We start from the raw sequence: 18085 nt of genomic DNA, 5'->3' as shown, positions 1-18085 counted from the left end.
CAGCCGCAGCCCCTAGTAGAAGAGCAATAACGTATAGGAGGAAAATCGGGTGCGTGCCGCGCTGTCACCAAAGGAAACTGATGTTAATTATTTCATCTCTTTATTCTTTTTTCCGGTCAATGTGTTTCAGAGATCACTATCTCCTTCATCAGGGCAAAAAAAGAACAGTATGCAATCAAAGGAGGAAGAACCTCTATATATACACATATGGAGCTACGTCAGAGGACTGACTGCTGTATTTCAAATACTGCCGGGATGGTCAACTGTTACAATACCGGCCATAAAAGTTCTCAAGTGATATATTGAGAAACATTTATAAAATCACTGGGGTATAGTGTTTCAAATTTCATCAGCTTTTTGAGACAAAAATCAGAAAAAGAAGAAGAAGAAGGACAAAATGAAAAAAAGAAAAAAAAGAAGAAAAAAAAAACAAAAAGGGAGCATTGAGCTCCAGACCCTGTATTGAGTCTTAGAAGTGTAGTGACAAGTGCATCTGTCCACAACCCTGTAAGGGTGAACGGGATGACGGACAAGAAAAATTATGTTCGTGGCAAAAAATGGTGGTGTTGCTATATAAAATTGCATTAAGAATAAAGAAAGGAAAAATTTCTTTATAAAAGTAGTGAAGAAAAAAGTGGAAAAAAGGGGAGTGTAAGCCATTTTACTAATAAATAGTGATGAGCGAGCATGCTTGTTACTACTCGGTACTCGCACGAGTATCACTGTACTCGGTCTACTCGACGGGGACCGAGTAATCTCGCGATACTCGTGCTGTACTCGTGGTCTTCATCCCTGCATGTTGGCGCTCTTTTGAGAGCCAGCCCTCATGCAGGGATTGGCTGGCAGACCACTGCAATGCCACAGCCCTGTTAGTTGTGGAATTGCAGTGATTGGCCGGCCTGCACAGCGTGACCGAGCCTTTATACCGGCGGGCGCGCTGTGCTCTGCTCACAGCTATCCAGACAGTCAGTGCAGGGAGAGGGTCGCTGCTTCAGGGAAAGGTTTGCGGCCCTTTATAGCTATTTCCGTAGCAGGGCTGCAAACAGTGTGACCAAAAGTCCTTCTCAGGACTATTCTAGTTGTATACAGGCAGGCAGGGTATAGCCAGGTCGGAGTACAGTAGCAGAGTCCTTCTCAGGACTATTGTTGCTGTATACAGGCAGGGTATAGCCAGGTTGGAATACAGGCTAGTGACCAAAAGAGTCCTTGTCAGGACTATTGTAGCAGTATACAGGCAGGCAGGCAGGCAGGCAGGCAGGGTATATAGCCATTCCTAGTGGTGACCGTATACCAGCCTTCATCATATCTGGGGCTGGTGTACACAGTCTAAAACAGTCCTGATAGTGTCAGACTTCTCAGCAATTGTCGCTCCTAAAACCTGTTAGGTTCTTAGTGCGTCCGTGCTTGCATTTAAAAACCGCACGTGTGTGCCTGTCGGTGGCAGCGTACAGGTGCACTTGTGTGCGTTTTTACCAAACTATTATATAACGCACAAGTGTAGTGTATAATACACGTCAGTCAGCAGTGGCTGATAGTGTCAGAGTTCTCGTCATTAATTTTTGCTCCTAAAACCTGTGTTAGGTTCTTAGTGCGTCCGTGCTTGCATTTAAAAACCGCACGTGTGTGCCTGTCGGTGGCAGCGTACAGGTGCACTTGTGTGCGTTTTTACCAAACTATTATATAACGCACAAGTGTAGTGTATAATACACGTCAGTCAGCAGTGGCTGATAGTGTCAGAGTTCTCGTCATTAATTTTTGCTCCTAAAACCTGTGTTAGGTTCTTAGTGCGTCCGTGCTTGCATTTAAAAACCGCACGTGTGTGCCTGTCGGTGGCAGCGTACAGGTGCACTTGTGTGCGTTTTTACCAAACTATTATATAACGCACAAGTGTAGTGTATAATACACGTCAGTCAGCAGTGGCTGATAGTGTCAGAGTTCTCGTCATTAATTTTTGCTCCTAAAACCTGTGTTAGGTTCTTAGTGCGTCCGTGCTTGCATTTAAAAACCGCACGTGTGTGCCTGTCGGTGGCAGCGTACAGGTGCACTTGTGTGCGTTTTTACCAAACTATTATATAACGCACAAGTGTAGTGTATAATACACGTCAGTCAGCAGTGGCTGATAGTGTCAGAGTTCTCGTCATTAATTTTTGCTCCTAAAACCTGTGTTAGGTTCTTAGTGCATCCGTGCTTGCATTTAAAAACCGCACGTGTGTGCCTGTCGGTGGCAGCGTACAGGTGCACTTGTGTGCGTTTTTACCAAACTATTATATAACGCACAAGTGTAGTGTATAATACACGTCAGTCAGCAGTGGCTGATAGTGTCAGAGTTCTCGTCATTAATTTTTGCTCCTAAAACCTGTGTTAGGTTCTTAGTGCGTCCGTGCTTGCATTTAAAAACCGCACGTGTGTGCCTGTCGGTGGCAGCGTACAGGTGCACTTGTGTGCGTTTTTACCAAACTATTATATAACGCACAAGTGTAGTGTATAATACACGTCAGTCAGCAGTGGCTGATAGTGTCAGAGTTCTCGTCATTAATTTTTGCTCCTAAAACCTGTTAGGTTCTTAGTGCGTCCGTGCTTGCATTTAAAAACCGCACGTGTGTGCCTGTCGGTGGCAGCGTACAGGTGCACAATTTGCACAAACTTTGATATAACGCCCAAGTCTAGTGAATACACGTCAGCACAGCATTGCAAAATGCGCAAGGGCGTTGGCAAGGAACAAGGAAGTGGACGTGATGGTGGTGCAGGCAGAGGCCGAGGTCGTGGGCAAGCTCTAATTTTGCCACAACAAAGGGCCACATCTAGTCGCTCGCACGTCCTGTCCCAAATTCTTGGGGACCGCAGCAGTACACCGCTCTTGAACCAAGACCAGTGTCAACAGGTTGTTAGTTGGATAGCGGATAATGCTTCCAGTCAGATTGGCACCACCACAAACACTCTGTCTTCCACATGGTCAAGTGTCAGTAGCCGTGATACTGCACCGCACATTTCAGAACCTGATCCTCCTTCCTACCACAAGGCTGAGTACACGTCCTCGGACATTAATGATCCCACACTTGGACACTCGGAAGAGCTGTTCACGTTTCCATTCGCACATTCTGGCCTCTCGCCAGCTCATGTTGAAGTGGGTCATGAGGAGATCGTATGTACAGATGGCCAAATATTTGAGCAGCCACGTTCTCACGAAGTTGGCAACGTGTCTCAACAAGGGGTGGACGATGATGAGACACAATTGTCAGGAAGTCAGGAGGAGGAGCAGGGTGCGGAAGAGGAAGACGACGTGGTGGATGATCCAGTAACTGACCCAACCTGGCAGGAGGATATGCAGAGCGAGGACAGCAGTGCACAGGGGGAGGGAGGCGTAGCATCCCAACAGGCAGTAAGAAGCAGGGTGGTGGCTCCAGGCAGAAGTCAGGCAACCGTTCCCCGGAACAACAACACGACACAAGGTGCCTGTACAAATGTTAGGTCTTCCCGAGTCTGGCAGTTTTTTAAGTTGGATCCAGATGATTCTAAAAAGGCCATTTGCAACACCTGGCGTGCCAGCATCAGCAGGGGTACCAAAACTAGCAGCCTGACCACCACCAGCATGATCAGGCACATGTCAGCCAAGCACCCGACTTTGTGGGAAGTACAACAGAGTCGAGGAGCAGTGCTTGCTAATGTCACTGCTACGTCTTCGCTGGTTGTGCATGCGAGCCAATCCCCTGTCCATGCTGCCTGCGAACAAGCCTCCTCCGGTCCTGCACCTGCAGTTGCCTACTCAGAAATAACACCATCATCAAGCACGTCCTTGTCCCAGCGCAGCGTTCAGTTATCCATTCAGCAAACCTTTGAACGCAGGCGCAAATACACTGCCAACACCCCACATGCCACAGTTCTAAATGCTAACATTTCGCGACTGCTTGCGCTGGAAATCTTGCCTTTTAGGCTGGTGGAGACAGAAGCATTCCGCGACCTGATGGCGGCAGCTGTCCCACGTTACTCGGTCCCCAGCCGCCACTATTTCTCCCGGTGTGCCGTCCCCGCGTTGCATAACCACGTGTCACAAAACATCACACGTGCCCTGAACAACGCTGTTTCACCCAAAGTCCACCTAACCACAGACACGTGGACAAGTGCTTGTGGGCAAGGCCGCTACATCTCGTTGACGGCACACTGGGTTAATATTGTGGAAGCTGGGACCCAGTCTGAGCGAGGGACGGAACACGTCCTTCCCACACCAAGGTTTGCAGGCCCTACCTCAGTCAGTGTTTCACCCACACTCTACAGCTCCGGAATGTCATGCTCTTCAGCCTCCTCCTCCTCCTGCGCATCCTCATCCACTGTACCCTCCACACCAGTCCCAAGCTGGAAGCACTGCAGCACTGCCTCGGCGAAGCGGCAACAGGCTGTGCTGAAGCTAATCTGCATAGGTGACAAACCCCACAATGCAGAAGAGCTGTGGACAGCTCTGAAACAGCAGGCAGATCACTGGCTCACACCTCTGAACCTAAAGCCAGGAAAGGTCGTGTGTGACAATGGCCGGAACCTGGTGGCGGCTTTGAGGCGAGGCCAGCTGACACATGTTCCATGCGTGGCCCATGTGCTCAACCTCGTGGTTCAGCGGTTTCTAAAGTCATACCCAGAGCTGTCTGATCTGCTGGTAAAAGTTCGCCGCCTGTCTGCACATTTTCGAAAGTCACCTACTGCTTCAGCCGGCCTTGCCGGCTTTCAGCGCAGTTTGCATCTTCCGGCTCACAGACTGGTGTGTGATGTCCCCACGCGTTGGAATTCAACTCTGCACATGTTGGTCAGGATATGTGAGCAGAAGAGGGCAGTTGTTGAGTACCTGCATCACCTAAGCCGTCGGGAAATGGGTCAAACTCCACACATAACACCTGAGGAGTGGAGATGGATGTCCGACCTATGTACCATCCTCCAAAACTTTGAGGACTCCACCAAGATGGTGAGTGGTGATGACGCCATTATTAGCGTCACCATACCGCTACTCTGCCTTCTAAAACGGTCTCTGCTCAAAACCAAACATGATGCATTGCAGGCGGAGCGCGATGAGTTGCAGCAAGAAACAGTAGTGGGTGTGGGTGATAACACACAGCCCAGCCTCGTCTCATCACAACGTGCAGTGGAGGACTATGACGAGGAGGAGGATGAAGACATGGAGCAAATCTCCGGCCAAATTGAGGATATGACATGCACACCAGTCATATCCTCGGTTCAGCGTGGCTGGCCAGAGGACAGGGTAGATGAGGAGGAGGAGGAGGAGGAGGAGGAGGACAGCATGTTCAGTCAACGTGTTGGTCAGGCTACTGAAGTCCTGGCTGTTAAGAGTCTGGCGCACATGGCTGACTTTATGGTAAGCTGCCTGTCTCGTGACCCTCGCGTTAAGAACATCTTGGCCGACAATCATTACTGGTTGGTAACACTGTTAGACCCACGCTACAAGGAGAACTTTATGTCTCTTATTCCCGAGGCGGAGAGGTCAACCAAAATGCAGCAGTTCCGGAAGGCCATAGTCACGGAAGTAGGCAAAGCATTCCCCTCACAAAACGCTAGCGGCATAGGTAAGGAATCAGTGGACAACCAAGGCGTACAGCCGAGAGAGGCACAAGTCCAATCCGCCAGAGGTAGGGGAACAGTCTTTAAGATGTGGGACAGTTTTCTCAGCCCCTCACGTACCACAGCCCCTGAGGTGCGGGGTAGTGCCACAAGAAATCCTAAGTTTGCCCAGATGCTCAAGGAGTACCTTGCAGATCGAACAACTGTACTCCGACATTCCTCTGTGCCTTACAATTATTGGGTATCCAAGGTGGACACGTGGCATGAATTGGCTCTCTACGCCTTGGAAGTCCTGGCCTGCCCTGCCGCTAGCGTTTTGTCAGAGCGTGTTTTTAGTGCCGCAGGTGGAATCATTACAGATAAACGCACCCGCCTGTCAACTGAAAATGCTGACAGGCTGACTCTGATCAAGACGAACAAGGGTTGGATTGGGCCAGACTTCACCACACCACCAGCAAATGAGAGCGGAATTTAAAGTTTGTAACGGGAATTTGCCATGTACCTCCAGTCACCCATGGGTACACACTTCTGGACTTTGGATAATCGCTGGACTGCTCCTCCTTCTCCTCATGCGCCACCATGATGACCGTTACAAGAGTTAGGCCTTTGTTTCAGGTATACCCCCAGTGGTAAATTTTTTCGCCCATTCTTTGCAGAATGGACATTACAACGACAGGAGACCCGCTCCTTTGCAATGGGAACAATGTTTTGAGGCCCTCATGCACGTCTCTATGCAGGGACAACGTGGAGCCTCCCAATTTTTGGCTGCCCTGCCAAAGGGCTATACTATAATACACCCACTTCCTGACAATGGACACTTAATGTTTTGAGGCCCTCATGCACGTCTCTATCCAGGGACAACGTGGAGCCTCCCAATTTTTGGCTGCCCTGCCAAAGGGCTATACTACAAAAGACCCACTTCCTTCCAATGGGCACTTCAGGTTTACAGGCCCTCATGCACGTCTCTATCCAGGGACAACGTGGAGCCTCCCAATTTTTGGCTGCCCTGCCTAAGGGCTATACTATAATACACCCACTTCCTGACACTGGACACTTAATGTTTTGAGGCCCTCATGCACGTCTCTATCCAGGGACAACGTGGAGCCTCCCAATTTTTGGCTGCCCTGCCTAAGGGCTATACTACAATAGACCCACTTCCTTACAATGGGCACTTCAGGTTTACAGGCCATCATGCACGTCTGTATGCAGGGGCATTGGTGAACCTCACAATTTTGGACTGCCCTGGCAAAGGAAAATACTACAAAGACTCAGTTCCTCAAAATGGGCACATTAGACTCAGAGGCCTTTATGTACGTCTCTTCTCAGGGACATCGGAGTGCCACACAATGTTTTACGTAAAATCTTTCATGTATTGATCTCAAAAAGTAACATACATTAGCTCTATCTCACTATTGGGTATGTGCCCTTAACATTTCCGCTATGAAAAATCATTTTGGTGTCATTTTGGAAGGTTTTCTGGTGAGTCCGTAAAAATGGCGTAAAACGCGGACAAAATTATTCACAGCTGTGACTTTTGAGTGATAAATGCTTCAAGGGGTCTTCCCCATGCTGTTGCCATGTCATTTGAGCACTCTTCGGAGACTTTTGTGCCATTTTTAGGGTTTCAACATGCTGCCGGTGGTCATTTCACAAAAATACTCGGGTCTCCCATAGGATAACATTGGGCTCGGTGCTCGGGCCGAGTACACGAGTATCTTGGGAGGCTCGGCCCGAGCTTCGAGCACCCGAGCTTTTTAGTACTCGCTCATCACTACTAATAAACCTAAAAAATAAAAATAAATTGAATAAAAATCATGAATGTTGTGTTATAACAGGAAATTCGGTGTAAGAATGAATATCCGGGATGAGAGTTCAGCGAATGAGTTATAGAAATTGTTACAAAAAGGAGTGTGTACGGTTTATGCGTAAATTTTCAGAATGCGTACATGAAAATTATATGTATGTGAGAATGTCCCCCATGCTTTGTAAAAAGTTATTTATGAAAATGTAAATAAAATATATAAAAATGCCTAATTATTTATAATTTATGAGAAAGATATATATGTATGGAAGAATGTTATAAGGTGTCCAAGAACCATAAAGAAAAAGGGTGCATATATAATGTTAGAGGTCTAGAGTTCCACCAGGCTATATCACCCCTAAAGAAATAGAAAGAAGACCTTACTACCTGTGTACCCCAAAAAAAGCTATATTTCTTAGCCAGGATTATGGTGGAGATATGCACAAGTGAAATAAGAATATAAAGTAATACAATAAGATTATAAAACCAATATGTGTGCATTCATGCACCACCCGGTACGCTACCCTTGCCAAATTGCTCACTCTAGATCCCCACACGATCCATGAAGCCGTTCCCCCGGTCACACCGCCTGCTGCCGGTTCCCACTCATCCCTGGGGGAGTTAGGCGAGTGGTATCGAGAGCTACATGTCGGCACTGATGATACCCCCATACACCACAAGGAAGGGGTATACCGGGTGGTACAGGAGTATGAGCGGGTTTTTAGCAAGCACCCTCTAGATTTTGGGCAGATTAAAGGGGTTCAACACCACATCCCTACCGGTACACACTCCCCTATTAAAGAGAGATACAGGCCTATTCCCCCTGCGCACTACCAATGCGCCAAAGACATGTTGAGGAACATGAAGGAGGCAGGGGTTATTAGGGACAGCTGTAGTCCCTGGGCCGCTCCGTTGGTGCTGGTTAAGAAGAAGGATGGCACCATGCGGATGTGTGTGGATTACCGGAAGATTAACCAGATAACGCATAAGGATGCTTACCCTCTGCCCCGCATCAAAGAGTCCCTGGCCTCGCTGAGAACCGCTAACTACTTCTCCACCCTTGACCTCACCAGCGGGTACTGGCAGGTGGCCGTGGCACCGGAATACCGAGAGAAGACTGCCTATGGAACCGTTTTGCTGTACTTGGATGATGTGATTGTGTACTCACAGACGTATGAAGCCCACCTGGAGCACCTAGCCGAGGTGTTCGCGTCCCTTGCCAAGTATGGGATGAAGTTGAAGCCCTCAAAGTGTCATCTGCTGAAACCCAGAGTGCAGTACCTAGGACATGTGGTTGGTGCGGAAGGTGTCGCCCCCAACCCCGAGAAGATCACCGCCATCCAAGACTGGCCGAGACCGACCACAGTGAGGGAAGTGAGGCAGTTTCTGGGCCTGGTGGGATATTACCGTCGCTTCATTAAGGGGTACACAAAGATGGCTGCCCCCATGCAAGACCTCCTCGTAGGACAGACCAAGGGTGGTAGATCCCTAGTAGCCCCATTGGTGTGGGAAGAAAAGCATGAGGAATCCTTCCGCCAGCTGAGAACAGCCCTGACCGGAGAGGAAATCCTACCGTACCCTGACTACAGCCGCCCATTCATCCTCTACACCGACGCCAGCAATGTGGGCTTGGGGGCTGTTCTATCCCAGGTCCAAGACAGAAGGGAAAAGGTAATAGCTTATGCTAGCCGAAAACTCCGACCGACTGAGAGGAACCCTGAGAACTACATCTCCTTCAAGCTTGAGCTCTTGGCACTGGTGTGGGCTATCACCGAGCGGTTCCGCCATTACCTGGCAGCAGCCAAGTTCACCGCGTACACAGACAATAACCTGCTGACCCATCTAGATACGGCCAAGCTGGGCGCGTTGGAGCAGCGGTGGGTGACCAGGTTAGCCAACTACGATTTCACCATCAAGTACCGGGCCGGCCGTACCAACGTCAATGCCAATGCACTCTCCCGGATGCCCCACCTGTCGGAAGAGGGGCCAGAGGATGATGACCTCGAAGAGATCGAGTTGCCTGCATTTCACCGGCCATTCACTGAGAAGGTGCACGTCTACCAACAACGGGTGAACCTGGATCCGCTGCCCCGACAGGACTGGCAGGAAGCTCAGGACCAGGCACCTGCTGTCCGCCTGGTCAAGACTCTAGTGGAACAGGGTTCTGCTGGGATAGACCCTGCTGCCCCTGCCGAAGCCCAACGTCTGTGGCAAGAACGGACCCGGCTATACCTACACCAGGGGAAGTTGTATCGCGAGCTGATTAATCCAAAGACTCACGAGAAGATCCGCCAGCTGGTGATTCCCCAGGCTAACGTGCCCACCGTCCTGCAAGCATACCATGATGGTGCAGTGCACTTCGGGTGGAAGAAGCTAGAGATGTTGTTAAGAGAGCGGTTCTATTGGAGTGGAATGCGGGAATCTGTGGAGGCCTGGTGCCGAGAATGTGGCCCTTGCGCATTGAGAAGGAAGGACGAGGCCAGCCAGAAGGCACCCCTACACCCGATCATTACACACCAACCGCTGGAGCTGGTTGCCCTTGACCATGTAAAGCTCACCCCCAGCCGAAGTGGGTACACCTACGCTCTGACCATCGTAGACCACTACTCGAGGTTCCTGGTGGTTGTCCCAGTTAAGGACTTAACCGGCCGCACCGCTGCTAAGGCTTTCCAGGCTTATTTCTGTTGACCGCATTGGTACCCGGAGAGGGTGCTTACCGACCAGGGTCCGGCCTTTGAAGCAGAGGTATTCCAGGAATTCTGCCAGTTGTACGGCTGCAAGAAAATCCGGACCACGCCTTACCACGCCCAAACCAATGGCATTTGTGAAAAGATGAACCACTTGGTCCTGGGCCTCCTCAAGACGTTACCACTGGAAGAGCGGAACCTGTGGCTGGAGAAGCTACCTGACCTGGTCGATATGTACAACAACATCCCTTCCAGCTCTACGAAATGCACTCCAGCATACCTGATGAGAGCTCGTCCCGGCCGGCTACCAGTGGATCTGGAAATGGGCTTGGAAGCTTCAGAAGCACTCCTGTCGACAGCTGAATGGGACACTCGGCGGAGGACACAGTACCGACAGGTCCAGGAGTATGTTGAAAAGAACTTGTGCCGGAGTCGGGGACAACAGGAGCAGTGCTTCAACAAGAAGGCGCCTGCCGGTTCCTTCCGACCTGGGGATGTAGTGCTGAAGCGGAAAAGAAGGGCCCACAAGCTGGATGATCAATGGGAAAAAACCCCGTATGTAGTCCAGCCCACAGGATGGGAGAATGGGAAGGCCTACCAGATCAGCCGTGACCAGGGGGGGACTTTGGCCACGGTTTCCCGAGACCACCTGAAGAAGTGCCCACCAGCATTGAGAGTAGCGGATGAGGCTCCAGTTCCCAGTCCAGTGGAGAAGGAAAAAGAGGTAATCCACACCATGATGGGTGATTTTCCAGCAGACTGGCCTACACAGAACGGTGCGGTGATCCTTCCAGTGATACTGTTCCCACAACCCGTGGATGAAGAAATGATGGAAACGGTTAACCGCGAGCCAGTGCCCAGGGATGTACCTGTACCCAGCTCCCCTACGCCTCCGCCTGCCCCACATGATAGCAGGGAGGAGGAACTGACTGTTCCCTCTGCCCCACTGCCTGTCACCACTGACACCGGACCCCGAAGGTCCACTCGCCCCAACCTAGGTAGACCCCCACTTAGGTACAGGGAAACTACTCTTTAAAAGGGGGGGGCTTTATGTGTTGAGTGTACCAGTTTGAAAGTTTTAAATGATAAGTAAAGATGATCAACCAAAGAAGTTTACCTGATTGAACCGTGATTAAACCGGCCGTTGCCGGCAACTGTTGTCCCCGTAGGGACTGTGCAACCATTGCGTAAGGAACTGCTTACGGACAAGCCCGAGAACTTGCAGGGCAACCACAAACTTAGTGCAATGTAAATAAAAATGTTTGTTGGCTTGACACCGTTACCGCCTCCGGAGAGGCTGATTTGGGAGGATGGGCCTGGAGGAAAGGGATGGCCTAGGCCCGCCACTACCGTAACCGGTGGCGATCCTCCGGGGGTTCAGGGGTCCCCTTGGACGTGGGCCCCCTGAAAGAGACAGAACCCGCTCGGGCAACTTGGTGCTGGACTGGGGTCAAGGGGTGCTGCCCGCTTCTTAGGGGCAGCATCAGGGCCAGGTTGTTTGGGTGGGAGAAGAGCGGAAGCTGTACCGTTGTAAAATGTTTATGATGCTTTTACATGTTTTACCGTTTTATTTTTTTTCAGTTGTGAAAATAAAACCGGTGATGGACGGGCAGCCCGCGGACGGTCTGCATTTTACTATAGGGGAATGTGGCGCCCTGGACAAGCCAGGTCGTCACAGGTACTACACCAACACACTCTACACTCCGGCTAGGCACACCGAAGCTAAACACAAATCCTAGTTGCCTTCCTCCAGGGGCTGATGTCCACACCAGGGGGTGGGCCAGGCGGTTGATCCCACCCACCGAGGAGTTCACAGTCCTGGAGGCGGGAAAAGGAGTCAGATTAGAGATCAGTTTTGGAGTTAGAGAAGTGAAGAGGAGAGGAGACTGACCGTGTCCGGGTGTGTGGCCCGGGCACTCAGCAAGGTTGGCAGACGGTGGTGACCTTCTGCAGGAGAGGCTGATTGGAGTGAACCGTACGGACCGGGGATGGGCGGTGGCCCGCCGGTACCAGATCGGGGAGTGAAGAGAAGCCAGCACCATCCGGCAGGGCCTACGGACCCCGACCAGGCTAGGAGTCGCCGTAAAACCGGTCAAATCCGTTAGCGACAGGAACCTCCAGGGTTTCCCAGCAGTCAAGACCCGATTGAAGGAAACAGCTCACACCGTAGAGGGAAGCACAGTCACCGCCAAGGCTACAGTTCCCAGGGCCAGAGCCTGCGGGCAAAAGGGGCTCCCTCAGCATCCATCCAAGCTGGGGAGCGGGTTACCGCTAGATTTTGGGGGAATAAAAGGGGTCCAACACCACATCCCCACAGGTGCACACCCACCCATCAAAGAGAGCTATAAGCCAATACCACCTTCACATTGCCAGTGTACCAAGGACATGTTGAGCAACATGAAGGCGGCTGGGGTTATCCGTGACAGTTGTAGCCTTTGGGCAGCTCTGTTGATCCTGTTAAAAAAGAAGGACGGCACCACTCCCCGTATTGAGGAATCGCTAGCTGCATTGAGAACTGCAAATTATTTTTCTACCCTTGATCTCACTAGTCACTATTGGCAAGTGTCCATTGCTGAGGCAGACCGGGAGAAGACCGCCTTCGCCACCCCTATGGGTCTCTGCGAGTTCAAAAGCATGCCCTTCGAGCTGTGCAATGCGCCAGGAACCTTCCAGAGGCTGATGGAATGCTGCTTGGGACAAGATTTTAGGGTGTATAAAAAGGGAGATTAGATCCCGTGATCCCAACGTATTGTTACACCTCTATAAATCACTTGTAAGGCTACATCTGGAATATGGGAACCAGTTTTGGGCTCCACATTTTAATAAGGACATTCAGAAGTTAGAGTCAGTTCAAAGGTGGGCAACTAGACTACTACAAGGAATGGAAGGCCTCCCATATGATGACAAGTTGAAAAAGTTATTAAGTGATTATTGGCTGCAATGGGGCTTTCTGGCTGGTGCCAGCCTCTCTTCTTAGCACACAGGAACCACAATCCCTACACCATGCTTCAATGGATTCTCTCATCCCAGCCCAGTAAAACTACATATTTTACACAGTCATAAGCAGCCAAAAGGGATCTATTCTATTCAATTGCAAATGATCTAGATAAGACTGAGAATAAGATACTGCACGGGACATAGCAGAGTTGGTCAAGTTGAGTGGAGATGAGTTTGCTATTTGGCACAGCTTTTTGCATCAATAAAGCAAGTAAAAGGTGTGAAAGATAAAAAAAAGGGTGAAAGTGTGAAAAGTGAATTGGCCAAATTGAGGTGCATATAAAGTTTTTGCTTTCTTTCAATTCACTAATGGGGCTCATTTGAATCAGGTGAATTGAGTTCTGCTTTTGGAAACTGGGTTAAGAAGGGGTGCACCGGTCCTGGAGGTACTGCAATACCAGGTCAATGCGTGCAGTGGACAGAGCAAGATTTTTTCCATCTCCTTGTTCTAAAAATCCATTTAATATATGGTCCCCAGAGAGGGGACGTATCAGATATTAAACTGATAAGAACAGATTTAATTTTATTTTTTTTCTGTTTATCAGTAGGACTTCAAAATAACAAAGGTGATCGCCTCCCGTTGCCTGGGAACCGTCCAGGCACAAGAGGGCTATGTGTCACCAGAAGGCGCACACACTTCCTCAAGGCCGGCAGACGTGCAATCCCAGGCACCTTCCAGTACCGACCAAGGTAGCGTCCTCCGAAACTACACTTGATCTTAGCCAAAAGGCCGAGAAGCTATAACCCGAATTGGTTACGGCCTTGAGTGGCACCCTGGCCTATACCGGACACATCAACATGTCTTTGGCGCATTGGTAGTGCGCAGGGGGAATAGGCCTGTATCTCTCTTTAATAGGGGAGTGTGTACCGGTAGGGATGTGGTGTTGAACCCCTTTAATCTGCCCAAAATCTAGAGGGTGCTTGCTAAAAACCCGCTCATACTCCTGTACCACCCGGTATACCCCTTCCTTGTGGTGTATGGGGATATCATCAGTGCCGACATGTAGCTCTCGATACCACTCGCCTAACTCCCCCAGGGATGAGTGGGAACCGGCAGCAGGCGGTGTGACCGGGGGAACGGCTTCATGGATCGTGTGGGGATCTAGAGTGAGCAATTTGGCAAGGGTAGCGTACCGGGTGGTGCATGAATGCACACATATTGGTTTTATAATCTTATTGTATTACTTTATATTCTTATTTCACTTGTGCATATCTCCACCATAATCCTGGCTAAGAAATATAGCTTTTTTTGGGGTACACAGGTAGTAAGGTCTTCTTTCTATTTCTTTAGGGGTGATATAGCCTGGTGGAACTCTAGACCTCTAACATTATATATGCACCCTTTTTCTTTATGGTTCTTGGACACCTTATAACATTCTTCCATACATATATATCTTTCTCATAAATTATAAATAATTAGGCATTTTTATATATTTTATTTACATTTTCATAAATAACTTTTTACAAAGCATGGGGGACATTCTCACATACATATAATTTTCATGTACGCATTCTGAAAATTTACGCATAAACCGTACACACTCCTTTTTGTAACAATTTCTATAACTCATTCGCTGAACTCTCATCCCGGATATTCATTCTTACACCGAATTTCCTGTTATAACACAACATTCATGATTTTTATTCAATTTATTTTTATTTTTTAGGTTTATTAGTAGTGATGAGCGAGTACTAAAAAGCTCGGGTGCTCGAAGCTCGGGCCGAGCCTCCCAAGATACTCGTGTACTCGGCCCGAGCACCGAGCCCAATGTTATCCTATGGGAGACCCGAGTATTTTTGTGAAATGACCACCGGCAGCATGTAGAAACCCTAAAAATGGCACAAAAGTCTCCGAAGAGTGCTCAAATGACATGGCAACAGCATGGGGAAGACCCCTTGAAGCATTTATCACTCAAAAGTCACAGCTGTGAATAATTTTGTCCGCGTTTTACGCCATTTTTACGGACTCACCAGAAAACCTTCCAAAATGACACCAAAATGATTTTTCATAGCGGAAATGTTAAGGGCACATACCCAATAGTGAGATAGAGCTAATGTATGTTACTTTTTGAGATCAATACATGAAAGATTTTACGTAAAACATTGTGTGGCACTCCGATGTCCCTGAGAAGAGACGTACAAAAAGGCCTCTGAGTCTAATGTGCCCATTTTGAGGAACTGAGTCTTTGTAGTATTTTCCTTTGCCAGGGCAGTCCAAAATTGTGAGGTTCACCAATGCCCCTGCATACAGACGTGCATGATGGCCTGTAAACCTGAAGTGCCCATTGTAAGGAAGTGGGTCTATTGTAGTATAGCCCTTAGGCAGGGCAGCCAAAAATTGGGAGGCTCCACGTTGTCCCTGGATAGAGACGTGCATGAGGGCCTGTAAACCTGAAGTGCCCATTGGAAGGAAGTGGGTCTTTTGTAGTATAGCCCTTTGGCAGGGCAGCCAAAAATTGGGAGGCTCCACGTTGTCCCTGGATAGAGACGTGCATGAGGGCCTGTAAACCTGAAGTGCCCATTGGAAGGAAGTGGGTCTTTTGTAGTATAGCCCTTTGGCAGGGCAGCCAATAATTGGGAGGCTCCACGTTGTCCCTGGATAGAGACATGCATGAGGGCCTCAAAACATTAAGTGTCCATTGTCAGGAAGTGGGTGTATTATAGTATAGCCCTTAGGCAGGGCAGCCAAAAATTGGGAGGCTCCACGTTGTCCCTGGATAGAGACGTGCATGAGGGCCTGTAAACCTGAAGTGCCCATTGGAAGGAAGTGGGTCTTTTGTAGTATAGCCCTTTGGCAGGGCAGCCAAAAATTGGGAGGCTCCACGTTGTCCCTGGATAGAGACGTGCATGAGGGCCTCAAAACATTAAGTGTCCATTGTCAGGAAGTGGGTGTATTATAGTATAGCCCTTTGGCAGGGCAGCCAAAAATTGGGAGGCTCCACGTTGTCCCTGGATAGAGACGTGCATGAGGGCCTCAAAACATTAAGTGTCCATTGTCAGGAAGTGGGTGTATTATAGTATAGCCCTTAGGCAGGGCAGCCAAAAATTGGGAGGCTCCACGTTGTCCCTGGATAGAGACGTGCATGAGGGCCTCAAAACATTAAGTGTCCATTGTCAGGAAGTGGGTCTTTTGTAGTATAGCCCTTTGGCAGGGCAGCCAAAAATTGGGAGGCTCCACGTTGTCCCTGGATAGAGACGTGCATGAGGGCCTCAAAACATTAAGTGTCCATTGTCAGGAAGTGGGTCTTTTGTAGTATAGCCCTTTGGCAGGGCAGCCAAAAATTGGGAGGCTCCACGTTGTCCCTGGATAGAGACGTGCATGAGGGCCTCAAAACATTAAGTGTCCATTGTCAGGAAGTGGGTGTATTATAGTATAGCCCTTAGGCAGGGCAGCCAAAAATTGGGAGTCTCCACGTTGTCCCTGGATAGAGACGTGCATGAGGGCCTCAAAACATTAAGTGTCCATTGTCAGGAAGTGGGTCTTTTGTAGTATAGCCCTTTGGCAGGGCAGCCAAAAATTGGGAGGCTCCACGTTGTCCCTGGATAGAGACGTGCATGAGGGCCTCAAAACATTAAGTGTCCATTGTCAGGAAGTGGGTGTATTATAGTATAGCCCTTTGGCAGGGCAGCCAAAAATTGGGAGGCTCCACGTTGTCCCTGCATAGAGACGTGCATGAGGGCCTCAAAACATTGTTCCCATTGCAAAGGAGCGGGTCTCCTGTCGTTGTAATGTCCATTCTGCAAAGAATGGGCGAAAAAATTTACCACTGGGGGTATACCTGAAACAAAGGCCTAACTCTTGTAACGGTCATCATGGTGGCGCATGAGGAGAAGGAGGAGCAGTCCAGCGATTATCCAAAGTCCAGAAGTGTGTACCCATGGGTGACTGGAGGTACATGGCAAATTCCCGTTACAAACTTTAAATTCCGCTCTCATTTGCTGGTGGTGTGGTGAAGTCTGGCCCAATCCAACCCTTGTTAATCTTGATCAGAGTCAGCCTGTCAGCATTTTCAGTTGACAGGCGGGTGCGTTTATCTGTAATGATTCCACCTGCGGCACTAAAAACACGCTCTGACAAAACGCTAGCGGCAGGGCAGGCCAGGACTTCCAAGGCGTAGAGAGCCAATTCATGCCACGTGTCCACCTTGGATACCCAATAATTGTAAGGCACAGAGGAATGTCGGAGTACAGTTGTTCGATCTGCAAGGTACTCCTTGAGCATCTGGGCAAACTTAGGATTTCTTGTGGCACTACCCCGCACCTCAGGGGCTGTGGTACGTGAGGGGCTGAGAAAACTGTCCCACATCTTAAAGACTGTTCCCCTACCTCTGGCGGATTGGACTTGTGCCTCTCTCGGCTGTACGCCTTGGTTGTCCACTGATTCCTGACCTATGCCGCTAGCGTTTTGTGAGGGGAATGCTTTGCCTACTTCCGTGACTATGGCCTTCCGGAACTGCTGCATTTTGGTTGACCTCTCCGCCTCGGGAATAAGAGACATAAAGTTCTCCTTGTAGCGTGGGTCTAACAGTGTTACCAACCAGTAATGATTGTCGGCCAAGATGTTCTTAACGCGAGGGTCACGAGACAGGCAGCTTACCATAAAGTCAGCCATGTGCGCCAGACTCTTAACAGCCAGGACTTCAGTAGCCTGACCAACACGTTGACTGAACATGCTGTCCTCCTCCTCCTCCTCCTCCTCCTCCTCATCTACCCTGTCCTCTGGCCAGCCACGCTGAACCGAGGATATGACTGGTGTGCATGTCATATCCTCAATTTGGCCGGAGATTTGCTCCATGTCTTCATCCTCCTCCTCGTCATAGTCCTCCACTGCACGTTGTGATGAGACGAGGCTGGGCTGTGTGTTATCACCCACACCCACTACTGTTTCTTGCTGCAACTCATCGCGCTCTGCCTGCAATGCATCATGTTTGGTTTTGAGCAGAGACCGTTTTAGAAGGCAGAGTAGCGGTATGGTGACGCTAATAATGGCGTCATCACCACTCACCATCTTGGTGGAGTCCTCAAAGTTTTGGAGGATGGT

At 49.5% G+C, this 18085-nt stretch overlaps 1 pseudogene; it reads right to left on the bottom strand.

Annotated features, from left to right (window-relative positions):
- Window positions 1-13408: 13408 nt before the first annotated feature.
- On the bottom strand, window positions 13409-13615 carry LOC142260780 (U2 spliceosomal RNA; annotated as a pseudogene).
- Window positions 13616-18085: the final 4470 nt, after the last annotated feature.

Source organism: Anomaloglossus baeobatrachus, unplaced genomic scaffold (assembly GCF_048569485.1).
Source record: "Anomaloglossus baeobatrachus isolate aAnoBae1 unplaced genomic scaffold, aAnoBae1.hap1 Scaffold_180, whole genome shotgun sequence".
NCBI lineage: Eukaryota > Metazoa > Chordata > Amphibia > Anura > Aromobatidae > Anomaloglossus > Anomaloglossus baeobatrachus.
The sequence above is the reverse complement of the archived record's forward strand: the minus strand, read 5'-3'. Positions and strand labels throughout refer to the sequence as shown.